Consider the following 16,616-nt stretch of genomic DNA (forward strand, 5'->3'; position numbering starts at 1 on the left):
AAACCTTCATACTGTTCTCCATAGTGGCTGTATCAATTTACATTCCCACCAATACAGCAAGAGGGTTCCCTTTTCTCCACACCCTCTCCAGCATTTATTGTTTGTAGATTTTTTGAAGATGGCCATTCTGACCGGTGTGAGATGATACCTCATTGTAGTTTTTTTTTTTTTTAATATGTGGCCTTTATTATGTTGAGGTAGGTTCCCTCTATGCCCACTTTCTGGTGAGTTTTTTTTTTTTTTTTTTTTTTTTTGCGGTAAGCAGGCCTCTCACTGTTCTGGCCTCTCCCCTCGCGGAGCACAGGCTCCGGACGCGCAGTCTCAGCGGCCAATGGCTCAAGGGCCCAGCCGCTCTGCGGCACGTGGGATCTTCCCGGACCGGGGCACGAACCTGCGTCCCCTGCATCGGCAGGTGGACTCTCAACCACTGCGCCACCAGGGAAGCCCTGGAGAGTTTTTTTAAAATCATAAAGGGGTGTTGAATTTTATCAAAAGCTTTTTCTGCATCTATTGACATGATCATATGATTTTTATTCTTCAATTTGTTAATATGGTGTATCACATTGATTGATTTGCGTATATTGAAGAATCCTTGCATCCTTGGGATAAATCTCACTTGATCATGGTGTATGATCCTTGAAATGTGTTGCTGGATTCTGTTTGCTAGTATTTTGTTGAGGATTTTTGCATCTATATTCATTAGTGATATTGGTCTGTAATTTTCTTTTTTTGTAGTATCTTTGTGTGGTTTTGGTATCAGGGTGATGGTGGCCTCATAGAATGAGTTTGGGAGTGTTCCTTCCTCTGTAATGTCTTGGAAGAGTTTGAGAAGGATGGGTGTTAGCTCTTCTCTAAATGTTTGATAGAAGTTACCTGTGAAGCCATCTGGTCCTGGACTTTTGTTTGTTGGAAGATTTTTAATCACAGTTTCAATTTCATTACTTGAGATTGGTCTGTTCATATTTTCTTTTTCTTCCTGGTTCAGTCTTGGAAGGTTATACCTTGCTAAGAATTTGTCCATTTCTTCCAGGTTGTCCATTTTATTGGCATAGAGTTGCTTGTAGTAGTCTCTTAGGATGCTTTGTATTTCTGCGGTGTCTGTTGTAACTTCTCCTTTTTCATTTCCAATTTTATTGATTTGAGTCCTCCCCCTCTTTTTCGTGATGAGTCTGGCTAATGGTTTATCAATTTTGTTTATCTTCTCAAAGAACCAGCTTTTAGTTTTATTGATCTTTCCTATTGTTTTCTTTGTTTCTATTTCATTTCTTTCTGCTCTGATCTTTATGATTTCTTTCCTTCTGCTAACTTTGTGTTTTGTTTGTTCTTCTTTCTCTAGTTCCTTTAGGTGTAAGGTTAGGTTGTTTACTTGAGATTTTTCTTGTTTCTTGACGTAGGCCTGTATAGCTATAAACTTCCCTCTTAGAACTGCTTTTGCTGCAACCCATAGGTTTTGGATTGTTGTGTTTTCATTGTCATTTGTCTCTAGGTATTTTTTGATTTCCTCTTTGATTTCTTCAGTGATCTCTTGGTTATTTAGTAATGTATTGTTTAGCCTGCATGTGTTTGTGTTTTTTACGTTTTTTTCCCTGTAATTCAGTTCTAATCTCATAGCGTTGTGGTCAGAAAAGATGTTTGATATGATTTCAACTTTCTTAAATTTACTGAGGCTTGATTTTTGACCCAAGATGTGATCTATCCTAGAGAATGTTCCATGAGCACTTGAGAAGAAAGTGTAATCTGCTGTTTTTGGATGGAATGTCCTATAAATATCACTTAAATCTCTCTGGTCTATTGTGTCATTTAAAGCTCCTGTTTCCTTATTTATTTTCATTTTGGATGATCTGTCCATTGGTGTAAGTGAGGTGTTAAAGTCCCCCACTATTATTGTGTTACTGTCGATTTCCTCTTTTATAGCTGTTAGCAGTTGCCTTATGTATTGAGGTGCTCCTATGTTGGGTGCATATATATTTATAATTGTTATATCTTCTTCTTGGATTGATCCCTTGATCAGTATGTAGTGTCCTTCCTTGTCTCTTGTAACTTTCTTTATTTTAAAGTCTATTTTATCTGATATGAGTATAGCTACTCCAGCTTTCTTTTGATTTCCATTTGCATGGAATATCTTATTCCATCCCCTCACTTTCAGTCTGTATGTGTCCCTAGGTCTGAAGTGGGTCTCTTGTAGACAGCATATATGTGGATCTTGTTTTTGTATCCATTCAGTGAGCCTGTGTCTTTTGGTTGGAGCATTTAATCCATTCACGTTTAAGGTAATTATCGATATGTATGTTCCTATGACCATTTTCTTAATTGTTTTGGGTTTGTTTTTGTAGATCCTTTTCTTCTCTTGTGTTTCCCACTTAGAGAAGTTCCTTTAGCATTTATTGTAGAGCTGGTTTGGTGGTGCTGAATTCTCTTAGCCTTTGCTTGTCTGCAAAGCTTTTGATTTCTCCATCGAATCTGAATGAGATCCTTGCTGGGTAGAGTAATCTTGGCTGTACGTTCTTCCCTTTCATTGCTTTAAATATGTCATGCCACTCCCTGGCTTGTAGAGTTTCTGCTGAGAAATCAGCTGTTAACCTTATGGGAGTTCCCTTGTATGTTATCCGTCGGTTTTCCCTTGCTGCTTTTAATAATTTTTCTTTGTCTTTAATTTTTGCCAATTTGATTACTATGTATCTCGGTGTGTTTCTCCTTGGGTTTATCCTGTATGGGACTCGCTGTGCTTCCTGGACTTGGGTGGCTATTTCCTTTCCCATGTAAGGGAAGTTTTCGACTATAATCTCATCAAATATTTTCTCTGGTCCTTTCTCTCTTCTCCTTCTAGGACCCCTATAATGTGAATGTTGTTGCATTTAATGTTGTCCCAGAGGTCTCTTAGGCTGTCTTCATTTCTTTTCATTCTTTATTCTATTCCGCAGCAGTGAATTCCACCATTCTGTCTTCCAGGTCACTTATCCGTTCTTCTGCCTCAGTTATTCTGCTATTGATTCCTTCTAGTGTAGTTTTCATTTCAGTTATTGTATTGTTCATCTCTGTTTGTTTGTTCTTTAATTCTTCTAGGTCTTTGTTAAACATTTCTTGCATCTTCTTGATCTCTGCCTCCATTCTTTTTCTGAGGTCCTGGATCATCTTCACTATCATTATTCTGAATTCTTTATCTGGAAGGTTGCCTATCTCCATTTAGTTGTTTTTCTGGGGTTTTATCTTGTTCCTTCATCTGATACATAGCCCTCTGCCTTTTCATCTTGTCTATCTTTCTGTGAATGTGGTTTTTGTTCCACAGGCTGCAGGATTGTAGTTCTTCTTGCTTCTGCTCTCTGCCCTCTGGTGGATGAGGCTATCTAAGAGGCTTGATGGGAGGGAGTGGTGGTGGGTAGAGCTGACTCTAATTGTAGTTTTGATTTTCATTTCTCTAATGATTAGGGATGTTGAACATCCTTTCATGTATGTGTTGGCAATCTGTGTATCTTCTTTGGAGAAATGTCTATTTAGGTCTTCTGCTCAATTTTGGATTGGGTTGTTTGTTTTTTTGATATTGAGCTGCATGAGCTGCTTGTATATTTTCGAGATTAATCCTTTGTCAGTTGCTTTGTTTGCAAATATTTTCTCTCATTCTGAGGGTTGTCTTTTCATCTTGTTTATGGCTTCCTTTGCTGTGCAAAAGCTTTTAGGTATCATTAGGTCCCATTTGTGTATTTTTATTTCCATTTCTCTAGGAGGTGGGTCAAAAAGGATCTTGCTGTGACTTATGTCATAGAGTGTTCTGCCTATGTTTTCCTCTAAGAGTTTGATAATGTCTGGCCTTACATTTAGGTCTTTAATCCACTTTGAGTTTATTGCTGTATGTGGTGTTAGGGAGTGTTCTAATTTCATTCTTTTACATATAGCTGTCCAGTTTTCCCAGCACCACTTATTGAAGAGGCCATCTTTTCTTCATTGTATATTCTTGCCTCCTTTATCAAAAATAAGGTGACCATATGTGTGTGGGTTTATCTCTGGGCTTTCTATCCTGTTCCATTAATCTATATTTCTATTTTTCTGCCAATACCATACTGTCTTGATTACTGTGGTTTTGTAGTATAGTCTGAAGCCAGGGAGTCTGATTCCTCAAGCTCCGTTTTTCTTTCTCAAGATTGTCTTGGCTGTTCAGGGTCTTTTGTGTTTCCATACAAATTGTGAACTTTTTTGTTCTAGTTCTGTGAAAAATGCCAGTGGTAGTTTGATAGGGATTGCATTGAATCTGTAGGTTGCTTTGGGTAGTATAGTCGTTTTCACAATGCTGATTCTTCCAATCCAAGAACATCGTATGTCTCTCCATCTGTTTGTGTTATCTTTAATTTCTTTCATCAGTGTCTTATAGTTTTCTGCATACAGGTCTTTTGTCTCCCTAGGTAGGTTTATTTCTAGGTATTTTATTCTTTTTGTTGCAATGGTAAATGGGAGTGTTTTCTTAATTTCACTTTCAGATTTTTCATCATTAGTGTATTGGAATGCAAGAGATTTCTGTGCGTTAATTTTGTATCCTGCTACTTTACCAAATTCATTGATTAGCTCTAGTAGTTTTCTGGTAGCATCTTTAGGATTCTCTATGTATAGTATCATATCGTCTGTGAACAGTGACAGTTCTACTTGTTTTTCAGTTTGGATTCCTTTTATTTCTTTTTCTTCTCTGATTGCTGTGGCTAAAATTCCCAAAATTTTGTTGAATAATAGTGGTGAGAGTGGGCAACATTGTCTTGTTCCTGATCTTAGAGGAAGTGGTTTCAGTTTTTCACCATTGAGAATGATGTTGGCTGTGGGTTTGTCATATATGGTCTTTATTATGTTGAGGTAGGTTCCCTTTAGGACCTTCTGGAGAGTTTTTATCGTAAATGGGTGTTGAATTTTGTCAAAAGCTTTTTCTCCATCTATTGAGATGATCATATGGTTTTTTCTTTTTAACATCTTTATTGGAGTATAATTGCTTTACAATTGTGTGTTAGTTTCTGCTTTATAACAAAGTGAATCAGTTATACATACACATATGTTCCCATATCTCTTCCCTCTTGCCTCTCCCTCCCAATCATATGGTTTTTACCCTTCAGTTTGTTAATATGGTTTACCATATTGATTGATTTGTGTATATTGACGAATCCTTGCATTCCTGGGATAAACCCCACTTTATCATGGTGTATGATCCTTTTAATGTGCTGTTGGATTCTGTTTGCTAGTATTTTGCTAGTATTTTGGATTTTTGCATCTATGTTCATCAGTGATATTGGCCTGTAGTTTTCTTTTTTTGTGACATCTTTTTCTGGTTGTAGTATCAGGGTGATGGTGGCCTTATAGAATGTGTTTGGAAGTGTTCCGCCCTCTGCTGTATTTTGGAAGAGTTTGAGAAAGAAAGGTATTAGCTCTTCTCTAAATGTTTGATAGAATTCGCCTGTGAAGCCATCTGGTCCTGGGCTTTTGTTTGTTGGAAGATTTTTAATCACAGTTTCAATTTCAGATTGGTCTGTCTATATTTTCTGTTTCCTTCTGGTTCAGTCTTGGAAGGTTGTGCTTTTCTAAGAACTTGTCCATTTCTTCCAAGTTGTCCATTTTATTGGCATATAGTTGCTTGTAGTAATCTCTCATGATCCTCTGTATTTCTGCAGTGTCAGTTGTTACTTCTCCTTTTTCATTTCTAATTCTGTTGATTTGAGTCTTCTCCCTTTTTTTCTTTATGAGTCTGGCTAATGGTTTATCAATTTTGTTTATCTTCTCAAAGCATCAGCTTTTAGTTTTATTGATCTTTGCTATTGTTTTCTTCATTTCTTTTTCATTTATTTCTGCTCTGATCTTTATGATTCCTTTTCTTCTGCTAACTTTGGGGTTTTTTTTGGCTCTTCTTCCTCTAATTGCTTTAGGTGTAAGGTTAGGTTGTTTATTTAAGATGTTTCTTGAGGTAGGGTTGTATTGCTATAAACTTCCCTCTTAGAACTGCTTTTGCTGCATCCGATAAATTTTGGGTTGTCGTGTTTTCATTGTCATTTTCTCCAGGTATTTTTTGATTTCCTCTTTGATCTTTTCAGTAATCTCCTGGTTATTTAGTAGTGTATTGTTTAGCCTCCACGTATTTGTATTTTTTACATTTTTTTCCCTGTAATTGATATCTAGTTTCATAGCTTTGTGGTCAGAAAAGACAGTTAATCCAATTTCAATTTTCTTAAATTTACCAAGGCTTTATTTGTGACCCAAGATATAATCTATCCTGGAGAATGTTCCATGCACACTTGAGAAGAAAGTGTATTCTGTTGTTTTTGGATGGAATGTCCTATAAATATCAACTAAGTCCATCTTGTTTAATGTGTCATTTAAAGCTTGTGTTTCCTTATGTATTTTCATTTTGGATGATCTGTCCATTGGTGAAAGTGGGGTGTTAAAGTCCCCTAATATTATTTTGTTACTATCAATTTCCCCTTTTATGGCTGTTAGCATTTGCCTTATGTAATGAGGTGGTCCTATGTTGGGTGCATAAATATTTACAATTTTTATATCTTCTTCTTGGATTGATCCCTTGATCATTATGTAGTGTCCTTCTTTGTCTCTTGTAATTGTCTTTATTTTAAAGTCTATTTTTTTTTTTTTGTGGTACGTGGGCCTCTCACTGTTGTGGCCTCTCCTGTTGCGGAGCACAGGCTCCAGACGCGCAGGCTCAGCGGCCATGGCTCACAGGCCTAGCTGCTCCATGCATGTGGGATCTTTCCGGACCAGGGCATGAACCCATGTCCCCTGCATTGGCAGGCGGACTCTCACCAACTGCGCCGCCAGGGAAGCCCTAAAGTCTATTTTGTCTGATATGAGAATTTTTACTTCAGCTTTCTTTTGATTCCCATTTGCATGGAGTATCTTTTTCCATCCCCTCACTTTCAGTCTCTATGTGTCCCTAGGTCTGAAGTGGGTCTCTTGTAGACAGCATATATATGGGTCTTGTTTTTGCATCTATTCAGCCAGTCTATGTCTTTTGATTGGAGCATTTAATCCATTTACATTTAAGGTAATTATCGATATGTATGTTCCTATTAGCATTTTCTTAATTGTTTTGGGTTTGTTTTGGTAGGTCTTTCCCTTCTCTTGTGTTTCCTACTTAGAGAAATTCTTTTAGCATTTGCTGTAAAGCTGGTTTGGCGGTGTTGAATTCTCTTAACTTTTGCTTGTCTATAAAGGTTTTAATTTCTCCCTCAAATCTGAATGAGATCCTTGCTGGGTAGAGTAATCCTGGTTTTAGGTATTGCCTTTTCATCACTTTAAATATGTCCTGGCACTCCTTTCTAGCTTTCAGAGTTTCTCCTGAAAGATCAGCTGTTAACATTATGGGGATTCCCTTGTATGTTGCTTTTCCCTTTCTGCTTTTAATATTTTTTCTTTGTGTTTAATTTTTGATAGTTTGATTAACATGGGTCTTGGTGTGTTTCTCCTTGGATTTATGCTGTATGGGACTCTCTGCACTTCCTGGACTTGACTGACTATTTCCTTTCCCATGTTAGGGAAGTGTTCAACTATAATCTCTTCAAATATTTTCTGAGTCCCTTTCTTTTTCTCTTCTTCTGGGACCCCTATAATTCGAATGTTGGTGTGTTTAATGTTGTCCCAGAGGCCTCTGAGACTGTCCTCAATTCTTTTCATTCTTTTTTCTTTATTCTGGTCTGCAGTAGTTTTCCCCACTATTTTATCTTCCAGGTCACTTATCAGTTCTTCTGCCTCAGTTATTCTGCTATTGATTCCATCTAGAGAGTTTTTAATTTCATTTATTGTATTGTCCATCACTGTTTGTTTGCTCTGTAGTTCTCCCAGGTCCTCTTAAACATTTCTTGTATTTTCTCCATTCTATTTCCAAGATTTTGTATCATGTTTACTATCATTACTCTGAATTCTTTTTCAGGTAGATTGCCTATTTCCTCTTCATTTGTTTGGTCTGGTGGGTTTTTACCTTGCTCCTTCATCTGCTGCATATTTCTCTGTCTTCTCATTTTGTCTAACTTACTGTGGTTGGGGTCTCCTTTTCGCAGGCTGCAGGTTCACAGTTCCCATTGTTTTTGGTGTCTGCCCCCAGTGGGTGAGGTTGGTTCAGTGGCTTGTGTAGGCTTTCTGCCTGTGTTCTGGTGGGTGGGGCTGGATCTTGTCCTTCTGGTGGGCAGGGCCACGTCTGGTGGTGTGTTTTGAGATATCTGTGGACTTAGTATGATTTTAGGCAGCCTCTCTGCTAATGCGTGGGGTTGTGTTCCTGTCTTGCTAGTTGATTGGCATGGCGTGTCCAGCATTGGAGCTTGCTGGTCGTTGAGTGGAGCTGGGTCTTAGTGTTGAGACAGAGATCTCTGGGAGAGCTCTCGCCGATTGATATTACTTGGGGCCGGCAGGTCTCTGGTGGTCCAATGTCCTGAACTTGGCTCTCCCACCTCGGAGGCTCAGGCCTGACAGCCGGCCAGAGCACCAAGGTCCTATCAGCCGCACGGCAGTGAATGTGGCAGCCTCCATTAAAGTCAGATTATGAAGGTCTACAATAGCTGCTCATCTAGAACAGGCTGACTTGGGAGCAGTTTGTCTTCTAGGCTGTCTCCAGCAGCCGGTGGCTAAAAGAGTAGGTCTCCGCATGTGCTGCCAGAATCTTAAACGTTTATATAGAGGTCTTCACTGGGTTCAGTCATGGATTCGGTACAGATGGTCTCAAGAACACCTTACTCTCTCAAGGTTGTGTGCTTGAAACAGCTCCTAAGCCTGAGGGTCTACAAGCTGCAGGAAGACGAGACCGCCCGGGACAGCTTGCAAGCTGTGATTCTTGCCGCAAACCCTGCTGCTGCCCCCAATATTCAAGCACTTTACAAACGTGTTTCATATGCTTTACACATCTGCTTGCATCACCTTTGCTAGTGTCCCACTCACTAAAGCAAGTCATATGACCATACCCAGATGCAATGGGGAGATTGGGGTAAAGAAAGGGACTCCACCTCTTTATGGGAAGGGGCAAAGTGTCATCCTTTTTGCAGTCTACCACAACCTCACATGATTCCCAGTGTCCTCAGGATAAAACCCAAACCCTTTAGCTCGCTCCCTGTGCCCTCCCTGATCTGTTCCCAAATTGCCTTCCCATTACGTACCCCACACAAATCTTGTGTTGTAGTTATTCCAGAGTCTCACTATTTTCAGAGCACCTTTTCTCTGCTAAGCTTTTGCCTGTGGTGTTCCCTCTGTCAGGATGCCTTCTCTATTACCCACCCCTTACCCGACCCAGCCTCATGCCCAATCATTCTTTAAGGTCCAGCTCCAATGCTACCTTTTTCTAGAAGCCTTTTCTGCCTCTTCTCCATTCATCCTCTCTTGCAGATCTCAGAGTCCTTGCTTGCATCTCTGTGGCATCACATCCTTCCTGTTGTCTGGGAGCTTAAGCTGTGCTCATGGCTGGTAGAGTGAGGGGCTCAGGGTCAGGCTGTCTAGGTTGAAATCCCAGGTCCCAGCCCCTTCACTTACTGTGTGACCTTGTGTATGCCACTTTGCTGCTCTAAGCTTTAGTTTCCTCATTTATAAGAAAAGGGGATAATAGTGGTCCTGACTTCATAAGGCTGTTTTATGGATCCAGTGAAGCTCACATGAAGTGCTTGGCAGGGTGAACATGTAAGCATGTGTGAATAGAGACTATGTTGGTTAAATCTCCTCCCTACACCCAGCACATGACTTGGCACAGGGCAGGTGGGGGAGATCCTGGCCATCATTTTTGTGAATTGACGTCTCCCCCAAATAACAAAGGGCTCCTGCAGATGCAGCAGACATGGAGTTTGCCTGCGTTTGGTCTTTTCTGTAGCACCCTTTTGTGTGGGATAGGCTTAGCTGGGCCCACAGCCAGCTCTGAAGTGGATGCTAATAATATCATTATATGCTGAATAATTAACTGTCATTTAAATATTCATATATTTTTGGGGGCAAGGCCTTTTATCAGCATCTGGGGATGTGTCGGCAGAGGAAGGAGATGGATGTCAGCAAGTCTGACTTTGCCTGTGAAGGGCGACCCGGGGTCCAGAGAGAGCTGTTGGAGTGGTCACCAGATAGTCAGCTAATATATAACTGCAATATCCCCACTTGATAAGCTGCAGTATCATAAACGCTTGATGCATATGAGCAAGCCTAGAACAATATTGGAGGCATTAATTTCATTTGACGAATGCTTAACTACATTTTATTCTGTTCTATCTTTAAAGAAGTCCCTCTTCCTTTCCTGCTAAGGGAGTGGGGCCAGAGACATGCAGATGGGCTGGAGTAGAGGGGGCAGAGGTTCTTACCTGTTTTCTGCACCTGGAGCTGCAGGTACGGGTGTGGGGCATGTGTGGTGGGCTGTCCCTGAACCTTGGAGCCCTACCTCAGGGGTTCTGCTTCTGGCTCTTTGGAAGAAGAACTCAGGCTGTCTGTTGCGGTCAGGGGAGAGGGCTGTGGGGCCAGGTGGGCTGAAGCTGCTGTAGATTCCCCATTTGTTTCTTCTAGGGATGGTCCTAGAGGGCGCCCTGCAGGGAGAGATTTGGGAAGGCAGGGACTGTGACAAGGCAACTATCCCCCAGTGGGGAAGGGAGGGGAAAGAGGAGAAAGGGGAGAAAGGAATTTGAGGGAGAAGGACAACAGATTGGAGGAGGATGGAGAGGAGAAGGAAGAAGAGGAAAGGTAAGAAGCAGCTGAGGGAGCCTGAAGTGCTGGTGACACGATGAGCTCTGGCTACCCTGGAGAGAGAGAGACAGCCTGGAGTAGTGATTAAGAGCAAGGGTTCTGGAATTAGACAGTCCTGGGCTTGAATTCTGGCTGTGCCTCTAATCAGATATGTGACCATGGGGAAGGTACTCACTACCTACAAATTGTAGTTTCCCATTTGTAAAATGGGAAGAATACTGGTACTCAACTGATATACCACTTGTCTATTTCTGCACAAATTCTAACAAATTACCACAAACTTAGTGCCTTTAAACAACATATGTTTCTCAGTTTCTGGGAGTTAGGGGTTCAGGCATGGCTTACTTGGAATGTCTTCTGAGGGTCTCACAGGCTACAATCAAGGTGTCAGCGGAATGTGTTCTCATCTGGAGGCTCGACTGCCGAAGAGTCTGTTTCCAAGCTTACACAGATTGTTGGCACAATTCACTTTCTTGCTGCTGTAGGACTGGAGGCCCTGACTACTCGCTTGTTGTCTGCTAGAGGTGGCCCTCAGTTCCTAGATGTGGCCCCAGCTCCTTGTCATGTGGGCTTCTCCCACATGGTCATCCACTTCATCAAACCTGCAGGGAAAGCCTCTATCTCCAGCCTGCAAAGGTGGAGTCTTATACAGATCTCCCTTGACTTATGGTGGGGTTATGTCCCGATAAACCCATCATAAGTTGAAAATATCTGAAGTTGAAAATGCATTTAATGCTAACTTATCAAACATCATCGCTTAGCCTAGCCTACCTTAAACATGCTCAGAACACTTCCATTAGTCTACAGTTGGGCAAAATCATCTAACACAAAGCCTATTTTACAATAAAGTCTTAAGTGTCTCGTAATTTATTGAATACTGTACTGAAAGGGAAAAAGAGAATGGTTGTCTGGGTACGGAATGGTTGTAAGTGTATCAGTTGTTTACCCTTCTGATTGTGTGGTTGACCAGGAGATGCAACTCACTGCCACTGCCCAGCATCAGGAGAGAGTAACGTATCATGTATTGCCAGCCTGGGGAAAGATCAAAATTCAGAATTCGAAGTAAGGTTTCTATTGAATGTGTATTGCTTTCACACCAACGTAAAGTCAAAAAACCATGAGTTGAATCATCGTAAGTTGAAGAATGTCTGTATAACACAACGTATGATGTATATGTTATAATGTAACTTATAATGTAACATATTATACGGGAGTGACAGTGCATCATCTTTGCCATATTCTATTGGTTAGAAGCAAATCCCAGTTCTGCCCACACTGGTGGGAGGGGATTGCATGAGGGCATGAACCAGGAGGTGGGGATCACCTTCGAGTCTGTCCAACATACCTGACAATGACAGCCTGCATCGACTCAGTGCCAGGCACTGCTCTAAGTGCTTTTCATGAACTCTCTCTTTTGATCTTCCGAACAACGCCATGGTGTGCTATAATTATCACCACTGTACTGATGAAGGAATGGCAGCACAAGAGGCAAATTTACAGCTATATAGTTAGTAGCAGGTGGAGTTTGCTTGAGAACCATGTACTCTGGATCCAGGCGCCAGACTCTTAGCTGCTGTGAGATCTAGTTTCACAGGGCTGCTTGTCAAGATGAACAGGTCCTGGTACAAAGCCTAATAAACATGACCTCAAAATAACTCACTGGTGGCTCGGCCTCCTTTGGCAATCTCTGCTTGCACCCTGCACCCACGTGGAGGCCAGATCCACAAACACTTCACATCCCCAGGATAACCCAACCCAAGTCCCAGAGCACAGGACACAAAATGGGGAGACAGAGGGATGACATTGGGTGTGTTTCCTTCGCCTGAATCACTCCCATCCCAAAGCTATTGATCTCTTGGGCCTCAGCTTAAAAGTCACTTATTTCCTATTGCTGCTGTAATAAATTACCACAAATTTAGTAGCTTAAATGACACAAATTTATTATCTTACAGTTCTGGGGGTCAGAAGTCCAAGATGGGTCTTACTGTGCCATAATCAAGGTGCTGGCAGGGCTATGTTTCCTTCTAGAGGATCTAGGGAGAATGATATTTTTTTTGTCTTTTACAGTTTCTACAGGCCACCTGCATTCCTTGGCTTGTGGTCCCTTCCTCCATCTTCAAAGTCAGTCCAGTCTTTCTCACATCCCATCACTGTGACCTTGACTCTTCTTCTGCCTCTTTTTTTTTTTTTTTTTTTTTTTGCGGTACGTGGGCCTCTCACCGCTGCAGCCTCTCCCGCTGTGGAGCACAGGCTCCAGACGCGCAGGCTCAGCGGCCATGGCTCACGGGCCCAGCCGCTCCACGGCATGTGGGATCCTCCCCGACCGGGGCACAAACCTGTGTCCCCTGCATCGGCAGGCAGACTTTCAACCACTGCGCCACCAGAGAAGCCCTTCTTCTGCCTCTTGATTCCACTATTAAGGACCCTTGTGATTATACTGGGCCCTCCCAGATAACCCAGAATAATCTCCCTACTTTAAAGTCAGCTGATTTGCAAACTTAATTCCATCTGCAACCTAAGTTCCCCCATTTGCCATATAACATATTCTCAGTTTAGGGGATTAGTTATGGACTGAATGTTTGTGTCCCTCCACCCCCCAAATTCATATGTTGACATCTACTTCCCTGTCCCTCTGTGCGATGGTATTCAGAAGTGGATTCAGAGGTGGGGCCTTTGGGAGGTAATTAGGATTAGATGAGGTCATGAGGGTGGAGCCCTCATGAATGGGATTAGTGCCCTTATAAAAAAGACCCCAGAGAGTGCCCTCAGCCCTTCTGCCAAGTGAGGACACAGTGACATGATGGCTGCCTACAAACCTGGAAAGGGGCCCTCACCAGACAGTGACTCTGCCAGCACCTTGATCTTGGATCTCCTAGCCTCCAGAACTGAGAAATTATGTTTCTATAGTTTAAGCCACTCAGTTTATGATAATTTGTTATAGGAATACTCCTCTGCCCACCACACTTCCATGGGGGTTCGGGTTGGGTGCTGTGCCTGGTGCTCCTGTGACATCCTTTACTTCTCCATCACCACTCTTCGCCCTCTTCCAGGAGTCTCAAACTCATGTGCCCTTAGGGGCCAGGAGCTAAAGTAAAGGAATTCTCTGAGTGTAAGATAATAAGGTGTGATGGCAAAGGAAAACCTGTTTCCAGTTGAGAAATTTTAAAACACTGTGCTGACCACATAAAACCTTCAGCCTGCAGATTGCCAGTGTGCTCTTTGGGGACCTGTTAGACTGTGAGAACCCCATGATCAGAGCCGGGGCTGCAGGGAGGCTAGCACCGCAGTGAGAGGAGAGGGATGGTCCTGGGCAGCCCAGTCAGGAAAGACTCTCCTTTCTCTGGGCTGAAGCAGCCTGTGCTGTGGCATATGGCAGCTACCACCCTTTCCCTGGGGGCTCTCCTAGCCAGGTGCATGCACAGGGTACAACCCGCATGCTGTCCATGGTCCTGTCCCCGGAACCTCATACAGCGCGTGACCCATAGCACAAATGTGGACTAGATATTTGTGAATGCGTAATTGAATGACATCTACTGCCTTCTCACTCACTCTCTACCCTGTTCAGGGATATGTGATCTCTTTCCAAAGAGCTCAGCTTCTCTTGACAGGCACCAGCCGTGGCCAAAGCACGTGCATCAATCACAGGCTTCCGCGACTTGGAACCCAAGGTCTTTGCACCTTTGTGGGAAATCACCATGGCCTGTGACTGAAAGGCTGGGGCCAGGGGCTGGCACACACAGGGGGTTCCAGTCTGCCTTTGCTGCTGCCCCACCTGCCTCCTTCCTGCTCTCTCCCCTCTTCACATTCGAGATTCCCTGGAGGTCGGGCCTGGTGTAATTACAGGGTATCTGCTGCCTCCCTATAAATCTAATAGACTTTTTGGCCTTGTCAGATTAAAACTTACCTATCAACCCGCCACAGTCCTCTACATCTCCCTAAATCTGTACTTGGGAGAGAATTTATGGTCAGGAATTGCATTTTGCAAAATGATTAAAGTTGCCAAACAGCCATAAAAAGTTGCAGGAGGAGATATGGTTTTTTTGAAAGTCTGCTTAATTTATAAGGGGTGGAAGGTTTATTGTCATTTAGAGTCCACAGCGAGGCAGTGATGGAGCGTTCCGCAGCAGCTGTGCACAGCTGCTCTCGCTTTATGCCTTTTACATGTTTTTAAATTGCCCTGCTTGAATCCGGCTTTCTGCAGTAGCAGAAATGCCCTGGTGGCTCAGTTTGCAGGACAGAGGCTGGCCCCCCTGCCTTCTGATGCTCAGCCCCACTCATCCCTGCTCCCCTCAGCCTATCCAGGCTCACCTTCCGGAAGCATTTCTAGCTGATCTTGCTTCATCCCATCCCACAGTCCTCCACTGCCCCCCGGAACATTAACACATACTCACATGTGTAAAGGCTTTTAAGTTTATAGGCGATTTCACGTGTAGTATCTTAGTACTTATCACCCCAGATTAAATGATTAAATGAGATAAGGCACATAAAGGTCTAAACACAAGACTGCTACCTAGTGAGCTAATAAATAGGATTAGGGCTTCCATTTACTGACCACTTACGAGGTGCCAGGACCTCTGTTCTGAGCTTCACATGCATTAATTCACATAATCTTCACTGTCACTCCATGAGGTAGCTGTAAGTTGCATCTATGTTTAGGAAGCTTAAAGAACTGAAGCCCAAGGCCATGCAGTGAATGCTCAATGAATATTCACTATTATTTTTTAATACTATTCAGGCAGGAGCCTTACCTGTTTTTGCTCCCAGCTTGGCACATAGTAGGTGCTGAATAAATACAGCAGAATGCAAGCACGCACGCGCTAGAGTGTCCTCGTGGCTAGTCTGATGCCCCTGCCTGCCATGAACACAAAGATCAGAGTCTGTTCACAGTATGTCTGACTCTAGTACCGAGCCCAGTGCTAGGCACATAGAGGTGTTCTTCACATACCTGAAAAATGATAGAATAAATGTAAACCTACCACAACCCCACGAGGAAGGTACTTGGAGTTCCAACTGTGCAGAGGAAGATTGGAAGCTGAAAAGGAGTTTGACACCTACTCAAATCACACTGATAGTGGCAGAGCCAGGGCTTCAGATTCCAAGTCCAAGTCTGGCAGGTTTTTGTTTTGTTTTTTTTAACCACAGCCCAGCTGCCCACCTATTAGGCATCTGGGGTAGATTCAGAAAATTTTCTTCTTTCTCATTATCATATCTAGTATTTATTAAAAGCCTATGACTCACCAGCTACAGACACCATGCCAAATAATCCTCCCAACACACTTGCAAGATATATCTTCTTTCTCCAGTTTTATAGGTGTGGAAGCTGAAACTTCAGCCCTGGTGTGTGTGTGATTCCAGACGCAGGCTATCAGGATACAGGATGATAATAGCTCTACTGAGAGAAGCTCTTCAGATCCAGCCTGGCAGGGGGCAGGGGAGTGGCAGGGAGGCTCCCTGGAGGAGGGGATTTCTAAGCTGACATTTGGAGAATGAGAAGGGATTTGCCAGGTAAACCGTGGGGAATCATGTTCCAGGGAGAGGGAACAGCATGGCGGCAAGAAAGGAGAAGGCTGGTTAGAGGATGTGAACGTTTCAGTCTGGCTGGTCCTGAACTCTCTTGGGCCTCAGACACAGTTCAGACCTCACTGCCCTCACTGGGTTGCAGAGATGTTCATGGTGGGGGAGGGGCCAGTAGGATGTGTGCCAGGTGATCGCCAAGGTCTCCTTCAGCTTCACCCACATTCCCTCCTCTCTGTCTCAGGGTCAAGCCCACCCCCCTCCTCTGAGCTTCAGGGAAGTGGGGATCTTCCTGCTGGTTTGTGATGGATGAATCAGGTCCCACTTGGATTTGATCCAGCTGCTCTCAAACTTGCCTCTGTCCCACCATCCATCTTTTAGGGCTTCCTCCCCACAGCTTGGGCATGGGGGTCAAAGAGCCTCCTCTTCTG

The sequence above is a fragment of the Phocoena phocoena genome, chromosome 1 (assembly GCF_963924675.1).
Source record: "Phocoena phocoena chromosome 1, mPhoPho1.1, whole genome shotgun sequence".
In the NCBI taxonomy this organism is placed as follows: Eukaryota; Metazoa; Chordata; class Mammalia; order Artiodactyla; family Phocoenidae; genus Phocoena; species Phocoena phocoena.